General features: G+C 41.6%; 1 pseudogene; it reads right to left on the reverse strand.

Annotated features, from left to right (window-relative positions):
* Window positions 1-997: 997 nt before the first annotated feature.
* LOC110544227 (baculoviral IAP repeat-containing protein 1a-like) lies at window positions 998-27,732 on the reverse strand (annotated as a pseudogene).

A 27,732-nucleotide genomic window follows, 5' to 3' on the forward strand; every position in this document is an offset into this window, starting at 1 on the left:
CTCAAGTGTGACTCATACATGTCTCACTGCTCCTACAGATATAGATACCTCAAGGCCTTTCAGAACAGAAAACAGAAAGTAGATGCAAACATAAATACTGCACAGAGACACTGAGACAAAAAACACTCACCAGCCAACATAAAATCTTCCAGGTCAGAGTCCTGAAGACAAGCCCCCAAAATGTTGTGCCCAGTTTGTGAGATGCCAAAAGACCAGGAATAGACTCTGCTGTAAATACATGGGAGGTTTTTTTGTTTTTGTTTTTTGGGTTTTTTTTTTTTTTGTATACATGTTTGAATATGGGATGCAAACTTCCTGTGGAAACAGGAGAGGAACATGGAACCATGGTCTAGAGGAGCAACGTTTTTAAAGTTCAAAACCGAAAGCAGGGACTTACATGTTTTGGCATTACATGATTGGGTAAGGGAAATTGACTTTTGAAATGATTGGTCCATGTTAGGCACCAAGACCACAACAGTTCTGACCTGGTCATATGGGCGAGTTTCCTAGCAACTGTATTACTAATGGGTGGGGCAAGAATGCAGTAAGGTTAGTTCTTTCCCTCAGGTGGCTGGACATGTCTCCACCTAGCTGGCCTTAGTTCAGGCTTGTGTTTCAAACTTTAAAATACCAGCCACTGATTTTTAAGTCTTTGGTCTCTCAGTATAACTCCAGACCCAGGGGATCCAGTACACTCTTCTGACCTCAGCAGGCACCAAACATGCAAGTAGGGCATAGACATAAATGCAGGCAAAACCACCCATCCCTATAAAATAAAAATAAAGGGGAAAAGTAGCAGCCTTCCAAAGTTAATAAATATTCTTCTATATGCAACAATTAGTAAAATGTTTTGGTTTTGGTTTTGGTTTTGAAATATGGTCTCAATATATAACCCAAGCTGCTATCTCCTGCCTCAGTCTCCTAAATTCTGGGATCATTCTATAGTCAGAGTGAAATGTATTAGAAAATTAGCTTTTTAGAACTTCAGCTGCATCCTTCACTTCTGAATGACAGGAGAGAATGGCAGTACCCATTTCCAGACGATAGTCAAGCGTTTGCACTGAGGGTGTCTTTCCTTCATAGCATTCATCACTTTCATGTCCTCTTCATCCAGGAGCCAGCTGAGCGTCCCGAGCCAGATGAGGCTGGGTACTCTCATCACACACTGGCTCAGAGCCTTGACAGTGGTGGCCTGAACTTGGATGCATTCTGAGAGATGCCTGCAGATGTTCAGCTCTTGCAAGTTTGGCAGGTTGTTGAGGGTTTGAAAGAAATGTCTGTATCCTTCCTCTGTAATCTTGGGATTCATTGAATGATCTAAGTTCTCAAGTTTCTAGAAGCCTCCACTGGTTGCTACCTTGGCTAGAAAACAAAACATTTATGAAAATAGAATCCTGAGGCTGTCAATAACAGTGACACATTATTGGTACTACTCCCAACTCTGACAGTGAATGTGGGCACTGCTCAACATGATGTTTTAGAGGTCATTCTTTGAAAGCACCAAACAGCTGCCTGGTGGATAAGGAACCACCTGGCCAAAGGGCAAGAAGGAAGCACAAACTGGGAATTTGAGCACAAAGAGATTTAGCTGTCTGGGCAATGTGGACTTGTCTTCTGGTCTCACAGAGGGACATATGTCAAGGTAGGGCATGGCTATGGAGCAGGTTAGTTCAGAAGTCTGAGAAACTGTGGGAAAAGTGTCTCTGTTTTTGCAGAGAAGGAACAGTAACAGTCCTAAAAGCTTGTCCTCTCACTGGCTACAACAGCGCCTTCCACCTATTGCTGAATAAGGACTTCCTCGTTACTGAGAGCAGGGGCTCTAAAGGAATTGGAGTCAGACTCATGGTAAGTTGGGCCATGACTTTGGAAGTAAAGATCCAGTGGAGTTTTTGTTTGGTATTTAACTGTCTGACTACATTTCCCTAATATGGGGAAAGTTAGGGTAGATTTCACCCAGAATCATGCAGTAGCTTTAGTTTAAAGGTAGATGCCCTAAGAAAGTGTTTCTGCTATGTCATGAATAGGGATCTTCTGTGATAGTCAGGGGGTATTTCTCATCCTCTGAATCAAGTATTTGTAAGAGGAACTTTTATTTGCTTATTTCAGTTGTTGTCTTGGAGAATTATAGCCTCTGTCTGCTAACCTAAGTCTAGTACTGGAAGCTTCTGGCTTCCTTACAATATAATCTAGGCCTAGAATGTTTTCATCCTCTGAGACTTATAGCTTAATAAGCTCACCCTGAGTTGTTCTTACTGAACTCTGGGCTGGCTGGCTCAACTTAGCTGCTCTGCCTTAAACTCCTCTCCCAGCTAACTTATTCAATCTGCTTTACTCTTGGTTCCCTAGTTGTTCTGGTTGGCCTCATACTAACTCCAGAAATCTTTTCTAATTTTATGGCTCCTTCTCATTCTCGGACTCATTCGGTCTTCACCTGAGTTCTCTCTCTGCAAACTTTATATATTTCTGTCCTGGTAAAACTGCCTTCTTCTCCCTTCATTTCCCCTTAAGTAGCTTCCTTTTCCTTTCTCTTCTTGTGAGAGTTGGGTGTATCCTATTCTCTCAAATCTTTCTCTGTTTCATCCTTTTTTCTGCCACTTGATTGTACATCACTTTCAAACTCGGATGCTTCCTTCTACAAACTAACTTTACCTTTGTTGTTTGTGATTAAAGGCATGTACCACGATGCCTGAACCTAAGCTTTCTTTACCTGATACTTGCTCTAGACCAGGCTGAACTTAGATCTACTTGCCTTTGTCTACTGGATTAAAGAATGTTAGTATTCCAGCTGGATCTCACACACCTAGAAGGTCTTTGGGTGTGATCTCTTGCCAGAACAGCCACGTTCTGAATTACAATTCCTTTATAAATACTAGAGAAAAGTTCAACCCACCCCCCTCTGTGGTATGCTGACACCTGGTTTGCTTTATTCTCTGTATCACATTATGCAGTTATCTGCTTCTATGGTGTGTGTAAGTGCTGTCTCCTAGGTATAAACTAAAACACTGGCCAAGAGTAACCTGTCAGTTGTCCATGGATAGATGGACACTGTTAACACTTTGAGATGGCTCCACAGGTAAGGGCATCTTCTGGGTAAGAAGTTCAACCCATAGAACCCACATTGTTGAAGAGAACCAACAAAATTGTACTCTGACCTCTATAAATTGCCATAGTATATTTCATCTGTCTTTCCATTCTTCTCTATTTCTCAATAAATAAACAAATAAATGTTTTTTTAAAACAATGTGGTAGGCATTTTTTTAATTTTTATTTTAATTTCTAATTTTATGTTTATGGGTGTCTTGCCTGCATGTTTGTTAAGTACGCCACAAACACACCTATTGTCTACAGAGCTCAGATGACCCCCTGGAACTGGAGTTACAGGCAATTATGAATACCTGTGTGGCGGCTAAGAATCAGATCCAAGTTCTCTGGAAGACCATCCAGTGCTCATAAATGCTGAGCCGTATGCCCAGCATATGTCCAGGAGTCATATGCCCAACATGTGTCCAGGAGTCAGTGTTTCATATCTGGGTAACAGATTTTACTGAGTTTCTATCATGTGTCAGGCAATGAGGGCTGGATTCTGGGAGAAAGAAAGCATCTGTTCTTACATGAGAGAGATCCAGGGATTATTGGCTCCCAAATCTAAGTGAGATTTAATTTCCATGGAACCCTCATTTTAGAAGACAACAAACAAAACTATACTCCGAAATCTAGATACATACCTTTGTTAAGACCTGCTTTCACCTTTAACATAACTATAGCCATCTTGTCTTCTGTCTCCATTTTGATTATGAGGTGAAATTAAGTCCAAATTCTCAGGATCTGCCTCCCAAGTGACTAATTTGCTGACAATGAAATATCTGTCTACAAGGTCAGATTATCCCATTACTCATACTCAGTTATCTTAGCATTCTGGAAAACCCCTAGCCACAGCTTACTTACCTCACTTAGGACCAATCAACTTAAAAGTTAGATGATAACCCTTTGTCTCGTTAGCCAAAATAAACTTAAACTGTAATACTGCTCTCCCCTTGCCTTCTAAATGTGGTCTTTCTATAAAAAGCCTACCCTGAGAATGTATCAGGGTCGAAGTTCAGTCTGGGCTATGTCTGTGATTGTGATCAGTCTTGGGGTGAGCATTCAATAAACCCTCAGTATCTGACTGAGATTGATCTCTGAGTGGCTGGTGAGGCCATTTTTGGACAGCTGCAACACATTTTCTCTCTCTCCCTCTCTCTCTCATCAATGAATGCCTTAGTGAGGTAGGTATGTTTTTAAATTTTATTTCTAAATTCTTTTGTTTTACTTTGAGAAAGGGCCTCACTATGCTGCCTTGGGTAGCCTGGAACTTGCTGAGTAGAGCAGGCTGCCCTGGAACTCAGAGATCTGATGTTGGGGTTTGGTCTGGTGCTATGTATTCAAATGCTGATTTCAGTGCTTTGAGATTTATTTAACACCCTGCCACAGACATTGTTAATAATGTTGAAGTCTCTCCTGTAACCATGTGATGAAAAGGAATGCTCCCCATTATCCATGATTGGTTGATTCAAAGGTCTGTATCTAGGCAGGACAGAAGGAGGTAGGTATGGATAAGGTTCCCAGTCTTTGGGGACAGAAGAATCATGGGAAGGAAACAAACAGTCAGGAAGAGAGGAGGAAAGAGAAGGTCACCATGGGTTAAGTGAAGAGAAAATCATATGGGCCAAAAGGTAGGACTCCGGGAATGGCTTGGAAGGGAGCACTTCAGATGAAGGATAAGAAAGTATTTATGGAATTATGGATGAGAGGTGGCCCAATTAGTAATGATTATAACAGATGGAAGGGATGCAGGCTGAGATAGTGAAGGTGGAATTATCTGCCTAGCCCAAGGTGGTACAAGGCAATTATAAAACCTGACAGGTATCTGCATTTTCATTTGATTGTAATAGCAGGTTAGATAATATCATCATAATAATTATGGAGTTAATAATAATGTATTTAGCCTATACCATGTTTTCTCAGCAACAGTCAGCCTTCCCTGCTTCCCTGGCACCAAGACTGAGCTTGTCCAGTGCCACTTACACCAACCTAACTGATCAAGAATGTGCCTTGAATGGTGGGTCATAGGAAGATCAAAAGCAAGATGAAGGAAAAGTCATGAAGATAATGCTGGACGCTGATATTGATATACAGCAAGTGAGCATGAAGTGCCACCACAGGTAAAAAGCACTGGTCTTCCAGAAAGATCTTACATCTCAACTTGTGCTGTGCACCTAGCTTGAAGATTTAAAAACAAACTAGAGCTATGAGTGTGAACAGGTGGCAGAGATTGACTGACTGATTAATTGATTGATTGATTGATTCACTTTTGTGGTGCTTAGGCATGAACTCAGGACCTCACACAATATAAATGAGTGCTACTGTGTACATTTCCAGTCCCACAGCAGAAGATTTAGACACATCCTCTGGGATTAATTTTGGTGCAAAGATGGAGACAGGCACTGAGCTCCTCCTTTCAGCGACCTGGCTAGGAGTCTGCCCTAAAGAAGGTGGGTTCACCTTAAGACAGTGTCTTTTTCTTCTGAAAATTCCTGACCCTGAGTGCAGTATCTACAAGCTAAGCCTCCATGAGGTTTGGTGGGGTCTGCCTGGGTTCTGAGGTGCATCACAGAAAGGTATGACTATTTCTTTTTGCTCTGTTCTGTCTTTTTCTTTCCGATGCTGGTTAATCTGAAAGATATCCATCCCTCAGCTCCTCAACAAAAGCTACCGATTTTCCTATACATGAGAATCATTAGAGTGCCTGCGCTGTAAGGGACTGACAATATCTACTACAGACAGACTGTGAAGCAACCTTTGGTGAAGGGAAAATTTGCAGAGATTTAGTCCTCTGTCTCTCATCTCATGTTTCCTCACTGTAAAGAGATGTGTTCCTTTGTTTCCTTGTTTGTGGTCAAAGTCTCCTGTAACCCAACCTGCCATTGAGCTTGATATCTAGATAAGGAACCCTGGAACCTCCCCAGTGTAGACTTACAGGCATGTGCCACATCCAACCAAGCAAGTTTTAATCAATCTATGTGAGATCTCAGAAATTCCAGCCCCAGAATACCTAAACACATACATTGTACGAGCATGTTCTTAAAAGCACCCATAGTAGCCAGCATCTAGAAACAGTACACATGTGGTCAAATAAGAATGGTGCACAGCAGTGAAGTCAATACATTCTGGTCACATGTGTTACTATGAATATAAGGCACAAACAAAACTTTGGGGTATGTATATGTAAAGCAGTCCCTATTGCAGAGGATTTCCCCACGGGATAAATCCAGTGGCAAATGAAACGATGGTGAGAAAGAGCAGTACAAGGGAAACTCACCAATTTCCAGCACACCAAGGTGTGTCATGAAGGGCAAGAACTCGGAGACGCTGAAGCTGCAGACACTGCTGGACAGGCAGTCTGGCCACTTGGTGAATCCTGTCCCCAGTGGGAAGAAGCAGTTCCTCCAGGTTCCTGAGAGAACCCAGAGCCAGTGCTGTGGGTGACACAGCAAGCCATCCTCTGTCCCTGTTCCACCATGAGCAGCTGTGACCCAGGCATTCCGTGCTCAGGCCCCACCGCTAACAGTTCCAAGACATCATGTTGTATTAAATAAAAATGTCCTCTAAAATGGGGGCCTCTCCTACGGGTCACCCTCCTAGCTGCACAGTGCCTTCGCCCATTCCCCTTGCCATCCCACCTCCAGCCATCACTCTGCAGATACCCATACTTCTCAGTAAAGCATCATCTACCACCATGACAGCCTTCCACCACACATTAGTCCTCCTTAGTGTGACACTCTGCACCTATGATCTCTAAGTCTCAACATCTGTGGCCTCACAGAAAATTTAAATCCTTTCCAGCATAAACCATATTCCATATTTATCTTCAACTTTCCCCTTCCTAGTTCTGGAATAAAACATTTCTACACAGTCCTTAGTTACCACAGGAAAGATAATATTTAGAACTCAAGTCCAGGGATTTAGGCAGTTGGCTCAGTGATAAAAGTCTTGCCTAGCATGCTGGATACCATGGCACCACACATATATGTACACACACACACAAACACACACACACACACACACACACACACACACACACACACACACACAGAATAAGCTTTGTTTTTCCTCCTTGTTCATCTGAAAGCCAAGCAGGGTACACTGTTTGCAGCTCTACTGTGCCAGTCATGAAAACTCAGCTATGGGTCTTGCTCTTGCCACATCCATTCAAACCAGCAAATCAGATCTAAAATTTCAATCTCAGTGTGTACAACAGGCAGTGGTTATGTGAGCGTGCCCAGGAAACAGGACCATTAAATTGCATTAACTTGTTGGTTGGTTGGTTGGTTGGTTGGTTGGTTGGTTGGTTGGTCTTGGCAATCTCAGAACAGAGTCTCTTGTAGTCCAGACCAGAATGGCTAGAACTCATAATCCTCCTGCCTCATCCTCCCAGTACTCCCAACACCTCATAGGCATGTGTTACCACCACTCTCGGCTTCTAGGTGATCTGTCATGAACAAGTTACTTCAGATATCTAGCCACTGAAAGAAATCACACTAGTTCTCTGTACAGAAAATGGTTTCAAACCCTTAAAAAGAATGGACATCTGAGCACCTGTGTGTTCGTTACTACAGCCAAGCTTCCAGACTCTCTGGTGGCTGTGTGAGGAGCGTGCGTGTGTATGACTGGAGATATGGATGACTTGAAACGTATTCAGAGCTCTCTCTCTGTTCATGGCTCAGAGCAGGTGAGACAGCTCAGTTGGAGAGGCATCCACAGCCAAGCCTGACACCCCAGTTAGACTCCAGGAATCCAGATGGTAGAAAGAGAGAACCAACCGATTCCCACCTGCTGTTCTCTGACTGCCACACCCATGCCACAGCACAGCCACACACAAACATACACAATGAACCCCTGCAAACAAACCATGCACAAAAAACTATGAGCCCACACCAACATTTCCACTTTGCTTTTCTCTTTCTGACATATATTTTTCTTGCCCAATTTGCTGTAAGGATAGAGCTTCATAAGCAAAGCTTCTCAAATTTAGATCGTCACAATGTGTATACAGTAATTTATTTTTAAGGGAACATATGTGGGGCTGCGGAGAAGGCCCCGAAGTTAAGAGCACTTGTTGCCTTTGTAGCAGTCCCATGCACAGTTCCCGGCCTGCACACTGTGCCTGATAATCGCCTGGATTCAGGGGACTCAAAACCCTCATCTGACTTCTGTGGCCACCAGGCACACATGTGGTGCACAGAAACACAGGAGCAAACAGAATAACAGAAAAGTCTTAAAATTTAATTAACTAAATTTAAGAAGGAGGAAACACTTCATGAGATGGACTAGCTCTCAGTCTGGGCACAGGAATCTAACACTCACTTCCTCCTGACAGGGTCTGGTGAGGCCTGAGGAGTGGCCTATCCCTGGGGCTCTTTTTGGTTGACATTCATTGACTTACATCAGGTCAGTGTTGGTATGTGGGCACCCACATGTCACAGAGCATGTGTGGGGGTAGAAGGCAACCTTGTAAGTGCTGCTCCTCTCCTTCTTCCATGTGAGTCCAGGGATCTAAACATGGTCCTTGGGCTTGGCATAACCCCTTTACCAGCTGAGTCATCTGGCTGCCCCACCCTGCCCTGTCAATGCTTGTAAATTCTCTCTTCAGCAGTGAGGAGACTTGGCTCTCATTATACTCAATGTCTGTTTTGCATAATTGACATGTGATACATGCCAGCCATCTTGGTGCCTGATCCTGATCCTGTTCCTGCTGTTTTAGCACACTGAATTACCTATCCACTTCTACAAAGAAAGAAAACTCAGGCTCTCTTTATGCACAAAAAAGGCTGAAAAACATTATGAAGACATAGCTCTCTACCACGTAGCTGCACTCTCTCCCCTCCCTTTATTTTTAAATACTTTTACAGTATTTACCATAAAATCTGATTATTTTCTCAATCATTTCTTAAGTCAAAACTATTTAAATTTGGGGCTAAGGAGATGGCTCAGCAGCTAAGAACACTGGCTTTTCTTCTAGAGAACCCAGGTTCAATTCCCAGCAGATCAAAACCCACCTGGCAGATCACACCTGTCTGTAACTCAAGTTCCATAGTATCCAACACCTCCATACCAATAAACATGCAGTCAAAACACCAACGCACATGAAACAAAAATAAACAAATCATTAGAAAAGTATTAACACTCTGCCTATACTTATCATTGTGTTAATTATGAGTCATAATATAATATTTCCTTAACCTTTAATAAAAATACATATAAACTCCAGAAACATTTGAAACCAAAACAACCTATCGTTGGCGTAGATGCTGGAAAATGAAGTAACACAGTGCCATCATGACCAAATTCTCACCTAAGGTATCAGTGAGTCTAAGAACATTGCATTTAATGAACTCAAGCATGAGGATGAGTGGGCCCCACCTTGAGGGCATCTGGGGATGAGACTGAATCCTCTATCATGTATTCCTAAGGACCCATGTAGCTCATGCAGCTGACCCTCTGTATCGGCATGTCCACCCACCACAGCTTGTATGTTTTTATTACATTTAATTAATTATGTGTGTGTATGTGTAGGTCAGAGAACAACGTGCCTTTCCACTACACATGTCACAGGGATAAAATTCCAGGCTTCAAGCTTGACATCACACTTTTGTAGTGCTCTGAACCATTTTGCCAGACATGTAATATTTTTAAAGTTATGTCCATGTTGAGCATGTATAGACTTTTCCCCTCTGTCCTTGAAGAACACAATGCTGTTGACATAGCTCTTATATTGTACTAGGTATTGTAGGAACTAGAGAAGGCTTAAACTATTTGGGGTCATATGCAAATACTTAACCATTTTGTATCATAGACTTAAGCATTTTCCAGTGTTGGTATCAGAAGGGGTGTCCTGGAACCAATTGCCATGGATGTTGTACTGGCAGTGTTATGTCGACTTGACACAAACTAGAGTCATTTTTAAAGAGGAAACCTCAGTTGAGAAGATGCCTCCACCAAACTGTCTTATGGCCAGCCTCTGGTGCATTTTCTTGTCTGATGATTGATGTGGGAGGACCCAGATCACTGTGGGTGGTGCCACTCCTAGACAGGTGGTCATAGGTGCTATAAGAAAGCAGGTTGAGCCAGCCACAAGGACAAATCCTGCAAGAGACACCCTTATGATTCAGTTTCTGCCTTCAGGTTTCTGATCTGTGATCCCACACTGATGCAGTGTGACCTGAGAGTTGTGAGATTTAGCCTTTCCTCCCCAAGCTCCTTTTGGTCATGGTGTTTCATCACAGCAATAAAAACCCTAACCAATAGTCAAAGGACAATTGTTCACAACTTGCTTTGTTGTGGGTTCACTGAAGGAGGAAGAGGAGGAGGAGGTAGAAGAGGTGAAGGACAACAACCCCACAATGATGACTACCATGACAACAACAAGGAGAAAAAGAATAAATTAAGAAATGCTGATTTACAAACTTACCAAACTTTTCCGACATTTCCTTATCTGGAAATTGTTCGCATTTAAGATTCAACATCTTCAGAGAAACAAAATTTGGCAAGACGGTGACTAGGAAAGGGAAAATAAAATTGAGTAGAGTTAGATAAATTTCCTATGACACAGAGAACCACTGAAACGAAGAGTATTTCAAAAGTGATGAAAGGTGACATACTACTCAGAATTACTATGACTGAGTAGAAGACTCGGTTATGAAAATGAACCGAGATGTAGACAGATATACTTCACTTTTGTGAAAGCCTCACTGAAGATTAGGTGTCACCACAGTTCCCACAACACCAGTTGCATTTTAATCCTAGAGTATTGAAAGACTGTGCACAGGAGCATCTGAGGTCAACATTATACAATTCTTACCAAATGACGTGGTTTCAAAGCATTGTCTAGAAAACTCAATCTCTCTGAGTTTCTTGCAGGAAGCAATCTCAGCCATGAGAGACACACAGTTCAATAGTAAATCACATTTCAGATGGAAGACATGAAGATTTGAAGAGTTCTGAATCAATTTAACTACAAAGATGAAATATTTTCAGAAATTAGAGAAGGCCACAAATTTCTATCAAAATTGGGCCCTCAGTCCATCAGTCCCAGCCACACTGATTAAAGGAGCAGTGACACAGTGACGTGGTAACACATGGTGCGCAGTGCAATTTCTCAGTGTCTGGAGCTCAGGCCATGTTGGGCTTGTGCTCAGCTTCTGGAACTGACCTGGGACAAGTTCCTGACCCTCTCTGGATCAATTTTCTGTTCTCAAAATTCAACATCAAGGCTTGCCATCAACTAGCACTGGCTGCTCTTCCAAAGTTCCTGAGTTCAATTCCCAGCAACCACATCGTGGCTCACAATCGTCTATACTGTGATCTGGTGCCCTCTTCTGCTGTGCAGGCATACATGCAGGTAGAATAATGTGTAAATAGTAAATAAATAAATCTTAAAAAAACTTTACAGATAATTTTGGAGAGAAAGATGAAGAAAAAATGAGAAAATGTGTGCTGTTTCAGTTATGCTGGTATGTTCAACAGTGGCAGGCAGGACTATGGCAGACCAGCCACTGCACAGTACTAGGTTAGGGTGAGGGGGTTGTTTCAGAGGGCAAGGAAGGAAGCCCAAGTATCAGGGAAATCGTGCTTGGTAAAGAGGTAGGAATAAGAGAAGGAAAGACTCTGCTTCCCTGAGTGAGGGTGTAGAAAAGCACCAGGCTTATCATGGCAACATGGCTGTGGCTGCATAAGCAGCCTGTCGTAGCTGAGAAAACTTGCAGAAATCACTTAACATCTTTCTTTCTGCCTTAATTTCTCCAGCTGCACAGTGGCAATAATCGCAGTACCTCAGCACACACACTGAGCACACTGAATGCAAAGAGTGAGTTAATATTTGTTAAGTGCTCAGAACAGGTCTTAGTATATAGTAAAAACTCAAGGTTCTCAAATAAATCTCCAAGGAAGGTTAGTATTCCCACAGTTCATGCTGTGAAGCCCAGGGAAGGTTTAACTAATGATGATTTAACGGTTCTAACAATTACTAGCCAAGTAGCTTTTCCAGCTGAGACATGAGCTGGAGATCCAAGCACCATCCTTACCTAGTCTGGAGATGTCAGACTCCATGAAGTTTGGATGGATAGGAGGTTTGGGAACTCTCCAGGAAGGACTGAAAGCACATCTGCTTTGCTGTCTAGTCTCACAGACAGTTCTTTCAGGCTGGGAAACTTGTGGAAGTTAGCAAAGAGCTGATCTGGAAAGCAGCACATAGTTCCCATCACGTAAGGTCCCCAGTGGAAGTTATCAAGTGTGCTGTGACCTTCAACCATTTTCATGCTTTCAAGATGAAGTTTCTTAGACTTCCTAACATCTAGGAAGCACATCCAGGAAGATACTTCCAGCTGCAACATCTACTGATCACAGAATGCAGGGGAAGCCCTGTGCTGTTCTCTAGATTCACAAAATAAATGAGACATCTCCCCAACCAACAGCATGGGAACAACTGTTTTTGCATATGCAAAAGAACACAGTTGGATTCCCGCTTCCAACTCATAAAAAGGTTAAATTGGATTGACAACATATGTAAGAGCTAAAACTATAGAACTCTTAGTAGAAAACAGGTAATCTTCATGACCTTGGACTTCACAATGGATCCTTAGATATGCTATAAAAAGCAATATCAAAAAAAAAAAAAAAAGCCAGAAGGGCCTGGACAGATATCATGCAGACCCTAAGAGAACACAGATGTCAGCCCAGGCTACTATACCCCGCAAAACTCTCGGTCCACATAGATGGAGAAAACAAGATATTCAATGACAAAAACAAATTTCAACAATACCTACAAACAAATACAGCATTACAGAAGACATTGGAAGGGAAAATACAACCCAAGAAAGCTAGCTACATTCGAGAGAACACAGGAAATAAATAACCTCACTTCAGTAAAACAACAAGCAACCAAGCACACAACCTGATGACCACAGCCAACATCAAAATCAAGGGATCTAACAGCCACTGGTCATTAATCTCTCTCAACATCAATGGACTCAACTCTCCAATAAAAAGACACAGATTAACAGAATGGATACTTAAACAAAACCCAGCCATCTGTTGCATACAAGAAACACACCTAAGTCACAAAGATAGATATTACCTGAGGGTAAAGGGTTGGAAGACGACTTTCCAAGCAAATGGATCCCAGAAACAAGCAGGAGTTGCCATTCTAATATCTTATCAAATAGACTTTCAACCAAAATTAATAAAAAGAGATGGGGAAGGACACTTCATACTCATCAAAGGAAAATTCCACCAGGAAGACATCACAATCCTGAACATCTATGCCCTAAATACAAGAGCACCCACATTTGTTAAAGAAACATTGATAAAATTTAAACCACATATAGATACCCACACATTAATAGTGGGAGACTTCAACATACCCACTATCAACACAAGACAGGTCAACCAAACAGAAATTAAACAAAGAAACAATGTCTCTGACAGAGGTCATGAATCAAATGGACCTAACAGACATTTACAGAACTTTACACCCAAACACAAAAGTTTCACTGTCTCGTGCAAACACACAGGGAGGGAAATGGCTGGTCTGATCTCAGAGCACTCAGCCGACACACCCAGCCTGAAAAGGTCCCCGGAAAATTACCCAGCTTAGGCTGGACAAAAGCAGACACAGGCAGTTTCTGCGCACCAGACAGATGGCGGAGACTGAGCCGCCATCACTTAGTTGTGCTCCAGGCATAGGCAGTTTCTCCGGCCAGCCAGTTGGCTGACAATGAGCAGTGTGCACCAGGGCAAAAAAGACACTGGGAGTCCGTGTCTCCAGAGAATCCACAGGGAAGGAAGGAAACTGTACTGACTTTAATCACCCAATCCTTCCCTAGAAAAAGTCTAGCAGTCTAGCAGACCAGTGGGACCATCATTCAGCTGTGCTCCAGACACAGGCACAAACAGTTGCTGCTCGCCTGATGTTCAACTGGGTCACAGCAGCTGATCATTAAATTTACAACAAGAAACCTAGAAACAGGGCAGCTGCCCTCAGGACTTCCTTGGGTTAGAGGAGAACCCTCTCGACTAACAAAGACCACAGTTACCACTCAGGTCTATATCCCTGAGGTGAGCAACTCCTGAAAAAACACCAGCCATCCAGGGACTATACCCAAAAAGCTGAGAAGACATCCTTCAGGAAAAAACAGCTTTCTGCAAAGGGTATTCTCTCCACCACAGGATCCCCAGGAACCACCAAAAAATAACCCCAAACACATAAGATAACACAATGGGTAGAGGCCAGCGTAAAAGCTCAAGCAACAAAAGACAGAGCAATATGGCATCTCCAGAACCCAGTTACCCAGGGGCAAGTAGCCCTGGACACCCCAGCATAACTGAAATCCAAGAAGATGACCTAACAACTATGCTCATGAAGATCATAACAGAGGAAACAAATGAGATACGTAAAGACATAGAGGAAGATAAACTCAAACAGAATATTGCCATCCATAAAGAAATAGAGGAAGCTGCAGCCAAACAGTTTATGGCCTTTAGAAAGGAAATGCTTAAAACACTGAATGAAATGAAAGAAACAGAGTTGAAGGAACTAAAAGAAAAACAGGAAAGTACAATCAGACAGGTGAAGGAAGTAAACAAAACAACTCAAGACCTGAAGATAGAACTGGAAAAATTAAAGAAAACACAAATGGAAGAAATAATGGAAAGGAAGAATCTAAGGAAGAAAACAGGAACTACAGAGGTAAGCATAGCCAACAGACTACAAGAGATGGAAGAAAGAATCTCAGGTGTAGAAGATACAATGGAAGAAATCGATGTATCTATCAAAGAAAATGTTAAATCTGAAAAATTCCTGACACAGACCATCCAAGAAATCCAAGACAATATGAAAAGACAAAACCTATGAATAATAGGTATAGAGGAAAAAGAAGACTCCCTTCTCCAAGGCCCAGAAAATATTTTCAACAAAATCATTGAAGAAAATTTCCCCAAGCTAAAGGAGAGGCCAATTAGAATACATGAGGCCTACAGAACACCCAACAAATTTGACCAGAAAAGAAAATCCTCTCGCCACATAATACTCAAAACAGTAAGTATACAGAACAAAGAAAAAATACTAAAAGCTGCAAGGGAAAAAGGCCAAGTTACATATAATGGCAAACCCATTACAATCACACCTGACTTTTCAATAGAGACTATGAAAGCCAGAAGGGCCTGGACAGATATCATGCAGACCCTAAGAGAACACAGATGTCAGCCCAGGCTACTATACCTCGCAAAACTCTCAGTCCTCATAGATGGAGAAAACAAGATATTCAATGACAAAAACAAATTTCAACAATACCTACAAACAAATCCAGCATTACAGAAGACACTAGAGGGGAAAATACAACCCAGGAAAACTAGCTACATTCAAGAAAACACAGGAAATAAATAACCTCACTTCAGTAAAACAGAAAGCAACCAAGCACACAACCTGATGACCACAGCCAACATCAAAATCAAGGGACCTAGCAGCCACTGGTCATTAATCTCTCTCAACATCAATGGACTCAACTCTGCAATTAAAAGACACAGATTAACAGAATGGATACATAAACTAAACCCAGCAATCTGTTGCATACAAGAAACACACCTAAGACACAAAGATAGATATTACCTGAGGGTAAAGGGTTGGAAGACGACTTTCCAGGCAAACGGACACAAGAAGCAAGCAGGAGTAGCCATTCTAATATCTGATTAAATAGACTTTTAACCAAAATTAATAAAGAGAGATGGGGAAGGACACTTCATACTCATCAAGGGAAAATTCTACCAGGAAGACATCACAATCCTGAACATCTATGCCCCAAATACAAGAGCACCCACATTTGTAAAAGAAACATTGATAAAACTTAAACCACACATAGATCCCCACACACTAATAGTGGGAGACTTCAACACCCCACTCTCAACAAAGGACAGGTCAACAAAACAGAAATTAAACAAAGAAACAATGTCTCTGACAGAGGTCATGAATCAAATAGACCTAACAGACATTTACAGAACTTTACGCCCAAACACAAAAGAATTTACCTTCTTCTCAGCACCTCATGGAACCTTCTCCAAAATAGACCATATAGTGGGTCACGAAGCAAGGCTCAACAGGAAGACTGAAATAATACCTTGTATCTTGTCTGATCACCATGGAATAAAGCTGGACCTCAACAATAACAGAAATAGAAAAAAACCTACACACACATGGAAATTGAACAACTTGTTACTAAATGACAGCTGGGTCAGGGAAGAAATAAAGAAAGAAATTAAAGTCTTTCTAGAAATCAATGAAAATGAAGACACAACATACCCAAACTTGTGGGACACAATGAAAGCAGTACTAAGAGGAAAGTTCATAGCACTAAGTACCTTCAAGAAGAAATTCGAGACAGCTCATTCAAGGACCTTAATGGCTCACTTAAAAACCCTAGAAAAAGAAGCAGACACACAAAGAAGGAGTAGATGGCTGGAAATAATCAAACTCAGGGCTGAAATCAATCAATTGGAAACAAATAAAACAATTCAAAGCATCAATGAAACCAAGTGCTGGTTCTTTGAGAAAATCAACAAGATCGACAAACCCTTAGCCAAGCTAACTAAAAGGCAGAGAGACACCACCCAAATCAACAAAATCAGAAATGAAAAGGGGGACAAAACTACAGACACTGAGGAAATCCAAACAATCATTAGGACTTACTTCAAAAGTCTATATGCCACAAAATTTGAAAATCTAAATGAAATGGACAATTTTCTTGATCGATTTGACTTACCAAAGCTGAATTAGGACCAGGTAAATCAACTAAATAGTCCTATATCCCTCAAAGAAATAGAAGCGGTCATCAAAAGCCTCCCATCCAAAAAAAGCCCAGGACCAGATGGCTTCAGCACAGAATTCTACCAGACCTTCAAAGAAGAGCTAACACCAATTCTCTTCAAACTATTCCACAAAATAGAAACAGAAGGAACATTACCAAACTCATTCTATGAAGCCACAGTCACCTTGGTACTGAAACCTCACAAAGACTCAACAAAGAAAGAGAATTTCAGGCCAATGTCCCTCATGAACATTGATGCAAAAATACTTAATAAAATACTTGCAAACCGAATCCAAGAACACATTATAGATATTATCCACTATGACCAAGTAGGCTTCATTCCAGGTATGCAGGGGTGGTTCAATATACGGAAATCCATCATATTAACAAACTGAAAGAAAAAAACCACATGATAATCTCCCTAGATGCTGAAAAAGCATTTGACAAAATCCAACATCCATTCATGTTTAAAGTATTGGAGAGATCAGGGATACAAGGCACATATCTAAACATAGTAAAGGCGATATACAGCAAGCCTATAGCCAACATCAAACTGAACAGAGAGAAACTTAAAGCAATCCCACTAAAATCAGGGACAAGACAAGGCTGCCCACTCTCTCCATATCTCTTCAACATAGTCCTCGAAGTCCTTGCTAGAGCAATAAGAGAGTTGAAGGAGATCAAGGGGATACAAATTGGAAAGGAAGAAGTCAAATTATCACTATTTGCAGATGATATGATAGTATACATGAGTGACCCCAAAAACTCTACCAGGGAACTCCTACAGCTGATAAACACCTTCAGCAAAGTGGCCGGATACAAAATTAACTCAAAAAAATCAGTAGCCCTCCTGTATACAAAAGACAAAAGGGCTGAGAAAGAAATTAGGGAAACAACACCCTTCACAATAGCCACAAATGACATAAGGTACCTCGGAGTAACCCTAACCAAGGAAGTCAAAGACTTGTATGAAAAAAAATTCAAATCTCTGAAGAAAGAATTAGAAGAAGATATGAGACGATGGAAAGATCTCCCATGTTCATGGCTTGGCAGGATTAACATAGTAAAAATGGCCATCTTACCAAAAGCAATCTACAGATTCAATGCAATGCCCATCAAATTACCAACACAATTCTTTACAGGCCTGGAAAGAAAAATTCTCAACTTCATATGGAATAACAAGAAACCCAGAATTGCTAAAACAATCCTCTACAATAAAAGATCTTCTGGAGGTATCTCCATCCCTGATCTTAAGTTGTACTATAGAGCAACAGTTTTAAAAACTGCATGGTACTGGCATAGAAGCAGAATGGTGGATCAATGGAACCGAACAGAGGACCCAGAAATAAACCCACACACTTATGGACACCTGATCTTTGACAAAGACACCAAAACCATTCAATGGAAAAAAGATAGCATCTTAAACAAATGATGCTGGTCCAATTGGATGTCTACATGTAGAAAAATGAAAATAGACCCATACATATCACCCTGCACAAAACTGAAGTCCAAGTGGATCAAAGACCTCAACATAAAACCAGACACATTAAATCGGCTAGAAAAAAAGGTGGGAAATACCCTAGAACTCATTGGTACAGGAGAAAACTTCCTGAACAAAACACCAACAGCACAGGCTCTAAGAGGAACAATCAATAAATGGGACCTCATGAAACTGAAAAGCTTCTGCAAAGCAAAGGACACCGTCATCAAAACAAAGCGACCACCTACAGATTGGGAAAAAATCTTCACCAACCCTTTACCTGACAGAGGACTCATATCCAGTATACATAAAGAACTAAAGAAGCTGAAAAGCATCAAACCTTGTAATCCACTTAAAAAATGGGGAACAGAGCTAAACAGAGAATTCTCTGTAGAGGAATATCGAATGGCAGAGAAGCACTTAAAGAAATGCTCAACCTCACTAGTCATTAGGGAAATGCAAATCAAAACAACCCTGAGATTTCACCTTACACCCATGAGAATGGCCAAGATCAAAAACTCAAGTGACAACACATGCTGGAGAGGTTGTAGAGAAAGGGGAACCCTTCTCCACTGCTGGTGGGAATGTAAACTTGTACAACCACTCTGGAAATCAATCTGGCGCTTTCTCAGACAACTAGGAATAGCGCTTCCTCAAGATCCAGCCATACTACTCCTGGGCATATATCCAAAAGAGGCTCAAGTACACAAAAAGGACATTTGCTCAACCATGTTTGTAGCAGCTCTATTTGTAATAGCCAGAAGCTGGAAACAACCCAGATGCCCCTCAACTGAAGAATGGATGCAGAAATTGTGGTACATCTACACAATGGAATATTACTCAGCAATGAAAAATAAGGAAATCATGAAATTGGCAGGTAAATGGAGGGATCTGCAAAGGATCATCCTGAGTGAGTTGTCCCAGAAGCAAAAAGACACACATGGTATATTGTCACTCATATAGACATACAACATAGGACAAACCCACTAAAACCTGTGCATCTAAAGAAACTAAGCAAGAGAGAGGACCCTAACTAAAATGTCCAATCCCCATCCGGAAAGGCAAAGAGGATGGACATCAGAAGAAGGATATAACAGGACACAACCTACGAATCTACCACAGAGGGTTTCTGAAAGCCTCTGCCCTACAGAATATCAAAGCAGATGCTGAGCCTGATGGGCAAATGTTGGGCAGAGTGACTGGAATTTTAGGTAAGAACTTTTAAATAGTAAGTGCTGGAGAGTACAGGGTCTCCACAAGGAGAGCAACAGAACAAGAAAATTTGAACACAGGGAACTTCCCAGAGACTCATACTCCAACCAAAGACTATTCATAGAGATAACCCAGAACCCCTGCACAGATGTAGCCCAGGGCAGTTCAGAGTCCAATTGGGTTACATAGTAATGTGAAGAGGGACTGCCTCTGACATAATCTGATTGACCTGCTCTTTGATCACCTCCCCCTTGGGGGGGAGCAGCCTTACCAGGCCATAGTAAAGGATAATGCAACCACTTTTGATGTGAACTGATAGACTAAGATCAGAAAGGAAAGGAGAACCTCCCCTATCAGTGGACTTGGGGAGTGGCATGCATGCAGAGGGAGGAGGGAGAGTGGTATCAGGAGGGGAGGAGGGAGGGCCTTATGGGGGGATGCAGAATGAATAAAGTGTAATTGATGAAAAATTAAAAAAAAAGAGAAAAAAAATTAGGAGAATGTTCAGGGAAATCAAACATACACATTTGAGGTTTTGAAAGACTTTCCTAAGCACTGGGATAAAGATACAAACATTCAGATATTTTATTTGAAGGTGGTTACTTTTACAAATAGATCATCCTTTTCAGACTTCATTAATAAAAAGACCTTGGGTAATGCTTGGTTGTTAACTTCATTACATCTAAAATTAACTAAAACCTAAATGATTGGGCACACCTGTGAGGTTTTTTCTTTTTTTCTAATTAAATAATTTGAAGTGGGAAGATCAACTTCTAACTTGGACCTTTGAGTCGGGAAGATCCATCTTTAATCAGGACCATACTTTCTCCAGGCAGCCTACGTAAGGACATAAAAAAAGAAAGTTCTCTCTCTCTTCCCTCTCTCCCTCTCTCTCTCTCTCTCTCTCTCTCTCTCTCTGCCTGCTTGTTATGCCTCTTGTTATCAAATCTGTTCTTTCACTATCATTAGAGCCTGTTTCTTCAGGATTCTAGCATATACTGAAGACCAGCTGAGACAACCAGCCTCATAAACTGAACAACTACTGGATTCTTGGACTAGCAATTGTAGACAATAATTATTGGACTAGCTAGACCACAACATGTAAGTCATTCATATATGTATATGTATATGTATATATATATGTATATGCTCTGTAAGTTCTGTTCTTCTATGGGACCCTGGCTAGTACAGACCTTATCAAAATTAACAGTTGTTCATGCATCAAAGGACATTACAAGATGAAATGACAATCTACAGGATGGGAGAAAATGTCTTTCAAGCTACATCTCTGACTTTAGGTTTTGATAGATTTTTTTTTCAGGCTGTGACAGAGCTCCAGGTCTTACAACTGGTAGACCAATGCTCTCCCAGTGGGATGCCTTCCCTGTCTCATAAGGGTTTAATATCCACAGTACACAAAGAACTCCTACAATAGAGCAACAATGATTTTGTTCTGTTTGTTTGAGATAGTTTTACTCTACAGCCTTGGCTGCCCCAGACCCATTATATAGCTCAAGCTGGTCTCAAAGTCAGGACTGCCCCCCTTCCCTCACTTTGGATTCCTGAGAGTGCAGGTATGAACCTCCATACCTTGACAACATGTTTATATGGACAAGGATTTAAGCGCACTTTTCTCACAGAAAGGTACACAGTCACACAAAGAGGCCCACACAGTCACTAAAGGAATGTAAATCCGAACTACAGGCGAGAATCCTCACTTACTAGAATGTGTCTAAGATAAGCAAAACAAAGGGAAAATGGGGTGGAAGATGTAGAAAAAGTGGAGGCTTGCACATTGCAGTGGGAGATACATGGGGTTGCCACCATGGAACACAGTGGGGGAGTTCCTGAAAGGTTAAACACAAAAAAGATATGGTGGCTCATAGATCTAACCCCAATGACTGGGAGGCTGAGGCTAGAAGATTCCTGTGAGTTCCAAGCCATTCTAGCCATAGAGAGAGACCCTGTCTCAAAAACATAAGAACTATATAAAGCAAAAATTCTACTTGTGGGAATATATAAAAACCAATACAGCAGAGCTCAAACAGACACCAGTAACACAAATTATAACTGCAGCATTAAAACTCAGTGTCCATGAACAGATTAATATATAAACAAAATGGCACGTGCACAATTATAAACCTACACACAAAGTAATATTATTATTATTCACTTATAAAAAGAAATGAAAGTCTAATATATGTTATGCCATGGTAAACTTTGAAAACATTATATGAAGGCAAATGAGCTACACATGAGGTTAATTATTATATGATTATACTTATATAATATATCTAGGTAGATAAGTTTGTTGGGACAGACAGTAAAACAGATTCTACAAAAGACTGATAGAACTATCCCTGATTTTAAGCTGCACTACAGAGTACAGCTTTAATGATAAAAACTGCACGGTACTGGCATTGAAACAGACTGGTGAATCAATGGAATCGATCTGAAGACTGAGAAATAAACCCAGACACTTATGGACACTTGCTTTTTGACAAAGGAACCGAAACCTTACAAGGGAAAAATAATAGCATCTTCAACAAATGACACCGGTTTAACTGAATGTCTACATGTTTAAAATGTAAATAGATCCATATTTATCACCCTGCACAAAACTAAAGTCCAAGTGGATCAAGGATCTTAACATAAAGCTAGAGATACCAAATCTGTTAGAAGAAAAAGTGGGGAAGAGCTTTGAACGCATTGGCACAGGAGACAGCTTCCTGAACAGAACACCAACAGCTCAAGCTCTAACATCAACAATCAATAAATAGGACCTCTTGAAATTGAAAAATTTCTGTAAGGCAAAGGACACTGTCAACAGAACAAAACGGCAGCCTACAGATTGGGAAAACGTCTTCACCAATCCTATATCTGACAAAAGGTAAACATCCAAAATATATCAAGAAATTAAACACCAACAAAACAAATAATCTAATTTTTAAAATGGGCACAGAGATAAAAAGAGAATTCTCAACAGAGGAATCTCTAATGTCTGAGAAGCACTTAAAAATGTTCAACATCCTTAGTCATCCAGGAAATGCAAATCAAAACAACTCTGAGATTCCACCTTACACTAGGTGGAATGGCTGGGATCAAAAACTCAAGTGACAGAATATGCTGACAAGGATGTGGAGAAAGGGCACCACTCCTGCATTGTTTGTGGGAATGAAAACTTGTACAACCACTTTGAAATTAAATCTGCAGTTTCTCAGAAAATTGGGAATACTTCTACCTCAAGACCCTGCTATACCACTCCTGGGCATATACCCAAAGGATGCTCTATCACAAAATAAGGACATTTGCTCAACTGTGTGCATAACAGCTTTATTTGTAATAGCCAGAAACTGGAAACAACACAGATGTCCCTCAACCAAAGAATGGATAAAGAAACTGTGGTACATTTACATAATGAAATACTACTCAGCTATTAAAAACAAGGAAATCATGAAATTTGCAGGCAAATGGTGGGAACTAGAAAAGATCATCCTGAGTGAGATAACTCAGACCCAAAAAGACACACATAGTATGTTCTTACTTATAAGCGGATATTAGGATACAGGACATACAGGATAACCATACTATAATTCACAGATCCAAAGAAGCTAAGTAACAAGGACACAGGAGAGGATGCATGAATCTCACTGAGAAGGGGAAATAGAATAGATAGAGGAAGTGCTCAAAGAGAGGGGACAGGATAGGAGAGAGAGCGCTGAGGGACATGAGAGAGGGATGTGGGGAGAGAAGAAGAGGTGGAAGGAGTACAGAGGGCATGCAGGAGAAGAGAAATCATGGCCTGGGGCATCTCTGAGACAGGCTGGAGACCTACAATAGGGTAGGCTTCTGGGAGGCCTTGGGGGTGACTCTAGCGGAAACCCCTCCTAGCAAGAAACATGGAGACTAAAGAGGCCACCCACTAACCGGACAAGACTCCAAGTAGAGGGAGGGAAACACCAACCCACCTACAAAAACTTAGACCCAAAATTTACCCTGCCTACAAGATGTGCAGGGATAAAGATAGAGCAGAGACTGAGGTATGTCCAATCAATGTTTGGCCACATCATGGGAGAGAGGCAACCCCTAACACTATTAAGGGTTCTCTGCCATGCTTGTAGACAGGAGCTAGCATAGCTGGCTTTTGAGAGGCTCCACCCAGCAGCAGATTGAAACAGATGCTGAGGCTCACAGCCAAACATTGTGTGGAGCACAGGGAACCTTGTGGGAGAGTGGGAGGAAGAGTAGAAGGACCTGGAGGGAACATGATCTCCACAAGAAGTCCAACAGAGCCAAATAACCTGGGCACAGGGGGCTTGAGGAGACTGAAATAACACCTAAGAACCATGCATGGAGTGGCTCAAGGCCCCTACTCATGTGTACATGATGGACAGCTTGGGCTTCATGTGGGTCCCTTAGCAAAGGGAGCAGGGTCTGTCTCTGACAAGGACTCTCCTGTATGCTTTGTCGGGCTGCCTTGCCTGCCCTCTGTAGTAGAAAAATGTGCTCAGTCCTGATATGCCTTGATTGCTGGGAAGAGTAGGTGGGAGGGGGCTTCCCTTTTATAAGGGGGAGGAGAGGAGGGATATGGGGAAGAAGGAAGGAGGGTGGGAGAAGAAGAGAGGGGGGGCTGAGATTGGGATGTAAAGTGAATAAATAAATGAAGAAAGAAAGAAAGAAAGAAAGAAGGAAGGAAGGAAGGAAGGAAGGAAGGAAAAAAGAAAGAAAGAAAGAAAGAAAGAAAGAAAGAAAGAAAGAAAGAAAGAAAGAAAGAAAGAAAGAAAGAAAGAAAAAGAAAGAAAGAAAGAAAATGGGCTAATGAAGGGAAGAGTTACTGTTTAGGGCTGGAGAGATGGCTTAATGGTTAAGAGCCTGCTCTTCCTGAGTTCAATTCCCAACATAAACATCGTGGCTCACAACCATCTATAATGGGATCTGATGCCACCTTACAACATGCTGTTGTACATGCAGGGTACACATATACACAAAATAAATAAATGAATATTTTTTAAAAAAATCTAAATTAAAAACAATAAAGTTTCTGTTTAATGGAATCAAGTTGCTGGATGGGAGAATTAAAAGGTCCTAAGAAAGGGTAGGGGTGATGGATGGACAAGAATGTAGATGTTATTTATGCCATTAAATCATATATTTTAAATGGCCAAAACATTATTTTGTTGTTTGTAATTTGGTGTAATCAAATTCAGGCAACAGGACAGGAGGGTAGCACAGAGGGCTGTTGAAAGACTTTACCCAGCAAGGTAAAGGAGATGCTGAGACTCATAGCCAAACTTTGGGCCGAGTGCAGGGAATATTGTGAAAAATATGGGGAGACAGAAAGACCTGGAGGGGACAGGAGCTCCACAAAGAGAGCAACAGAACCAAAAAATCTGGGCACAGGGGTCTTTTCTGAGACTGATACTCCAAACAAAGACCATGCATGGAGATAACCTAGAACCCCTGCACAGATGTGGACCATGGCATCTCAGTCTCCAAGTGGGTTCCATAGTAATGGGAACAGGGACTGTCTCTGACATGAGCTCAGTGGCTGGCTCTTCGATCCCCTCCCCTTGAGTGGGGAACAGCCTTACCAGGCCACAGAGGAAGACAATGCAGACAGTCCTGCTGAGACTTGATAGGCTAGGGTAAGAGGGAAGGGGAAGAGGATCTCCCCTATCAGTGGACTTGGGGAGGGGCATGGAAGGAGATGGTGGAGGGAGGGTGGGAGTGGGAGGGGATGAGGAAAGGGGCTACAGTAGGGATACAGTGAATAAACTGTAATTTATAAAAATATTTAAAAAAATGGAAATAACAGTTTAAAATAAAATATTTCTCTTTTTCGAGCTATCCTGTGGTATTTCTCTCTCTGGCCCAAGCAGCCACTGAATATTTGATCCTCCTGCCTCTACCTTCTACATGCTGGCCTCACAGGCATGCACCACCTTGCCCAGATTGCAAAATTCTATGGCCAAACCCAGCTATTTGTGCCAGGCAAGTAATCAACACCTGAGCTTCATCTCCAGCTGGTTTACTTAAAAGTCAATCAATGTTTTTGTCATGAGTGAGTTGGTACTTATTAAATTTTGATGCTGTTTCAGAGCCAGGATGTGGTGCCATACCCTGCAATCCTGTAATCTAGTGCTGGGGAAATGGAGGCAGAAGGATCAGGTAGATAACCAGGATAAGGCCAGTCTAGACTACAGAAGACATCATCTCAAAGCATGTCCAACCATGCAACAGGCTGATGAAAAGGAAGCTTTACTATTCATTATAAAATAAAAAAGTTAAATATTTACAGTGATATCAACACGTTAAAATATATTGAAGGAAATAAGGTGATGCTCACCTATAATTCAGGAATAAATGGGAAGGATGGTGGCAATATTTTCCTAGTGTTCTCTGAGTTACTTGAAACCCATTCTAGGATTCAGGGCCTTATACACTGCCCCAAACAGTGAGAGTATTCAGATTTCTCCTATGGAGGCAAATTCATGGCTTGTGCCTGAGAAGTTTTACTCATCTAACACTAAGGATGAGAAACCACAGAGTCAGCCAGAATCCTTGTGAAAGCACACTCAGGGATACCTGGTAGCTGGTTCATCCCCTAGACCACAAGAGACTGCAAGGCAGGAAGGGTGAGAAGAAGCTCCTGTTCTGCTGTGCTGAGCTCCAGCCTGCACACGGAGCACTTGGTGACAGAGGTCTTATTCAGCTCCAGAGCTGGGCGGCTGCTTTCAAGAAAGCCACTGCTGTTGGACAAGCAGAGCTCAATAATCTTTGAAGCTGAGAAAACTTCCATTAGGACCCAGAGCAGTGCTTGGTCTGCTGGCCCATGTTGGCCACTGCAACTTCCAACCTAGGGATCTTGTGTGGCTTGGGTGACAGTTTCCAGTACCCTTCACTGATGTCTGGGGGGACCCTGGGTTGGATATTTACATATTTATTGATGATCTCCTCATTTTCAATACATGTTTTCTTCCAATCTTTTCTATGTTCAAAAGCACATGTGTAGTCGTTAACTATAGCTGGTGGCTGTAAGTTTTCAAAATATGTCTTGAATGAATAATCTATATGAGAAGACATTTTATTTCCTTTTATGGAAACCTGTAAACTCTGCAACAGTAACAGGCTTTCTAGGTGGTCCCAAAAGTACAGGAAATTCAATACTCGCAAAGCCAGTGTTCTCCCTCGAGGGAATTGCAAAATCAATGGAGAACATGCAAAAACTGTGTTGCTTTCATAAGCAATGTTTAAAGCAATATCTAATAAATGTTCTGAAAGGAATGAACAGAAAGCTTCTGGAGATTCCTGGCACAGCACCCTAACAAACTCAACCCACTTGAAAATTTCCGGGTAGAGTTTCTTGTAATTCTCATAGTCAGACATGCTCTCCAGCGACTCTTTCTCATCCACCAACTGAAGCAAATGAGACACAACTTCTGGCCCTGCCCTTGATGAAGGGTGGCTGGAGACATACTTCAAAAAGTTGTTGTAGGTGGTCAGAGCCTTCAAGGGTGAGTTAATTTGTCTCCAATAATAAATTCTCAGGTCTTGGTCTTCCTGCCTGTCTGAACCCAGAGTTCAGTCAGCCTCATGGCAGCAAGAAATTCTTGGAAGAGAGGATTTAAAACCCGGTAGACTGGTCTCAGCCTCTGTGTGGTGAATTTGCTCATCAAGCAGGTGGTCAGGTCTTCATCTTCATCCACTCTGGCCTCTGTGAGGTCATCATTGTTGAACTCAAAGCATGAAGAAAAACGCCCCCTCAAGGCCAGCTGCCCACATGAGCACAAAGTGGCCTTGAGGGCCTTAGCTGCAGCTTTGTACTTTAAGGACAGGTACTTCATATAGGACTTGAAAACTGCCAAATCAAAAAAGGGCTGGTCAGAAGGATTTTGAAACCAGTCAGTACAGACTGCAGCTACGAAAAAGAGGAGTTTTGTGAATTCCCTGTAAATCCACATTCTGTCCAAAGTAAATCATAAACTCTTGCAGAAGTGTTATACTCTGTGAGAAGACCTTCCGTAATACAGAGAATGAATTATAAAAAGGAAACTCTTCGATCTCTAGAATTGTATCCAGGTATGGACAGATGGACCTGACCCTGTTTGTATGTACAGCTATCAATAAGCAGGTTTGTGACAAGTAGTT

This window comes from Meriones unguiculatus, chromosome 6, assembly GCF_030254825.1.
Source record: "Meriones unguiculatus strain TT.TT164.6M chromosome 6, Bangor_MerUng_6.1, whole genome shotgun sequence".
In the NCBI taxonomy this organism is placed as follows: domain Eukaryota; kingdom Metazoa; phylum Chordata; class Mammalia; order Rodentia; family Muridae; genus Meriones; species Meriones unguiculatus.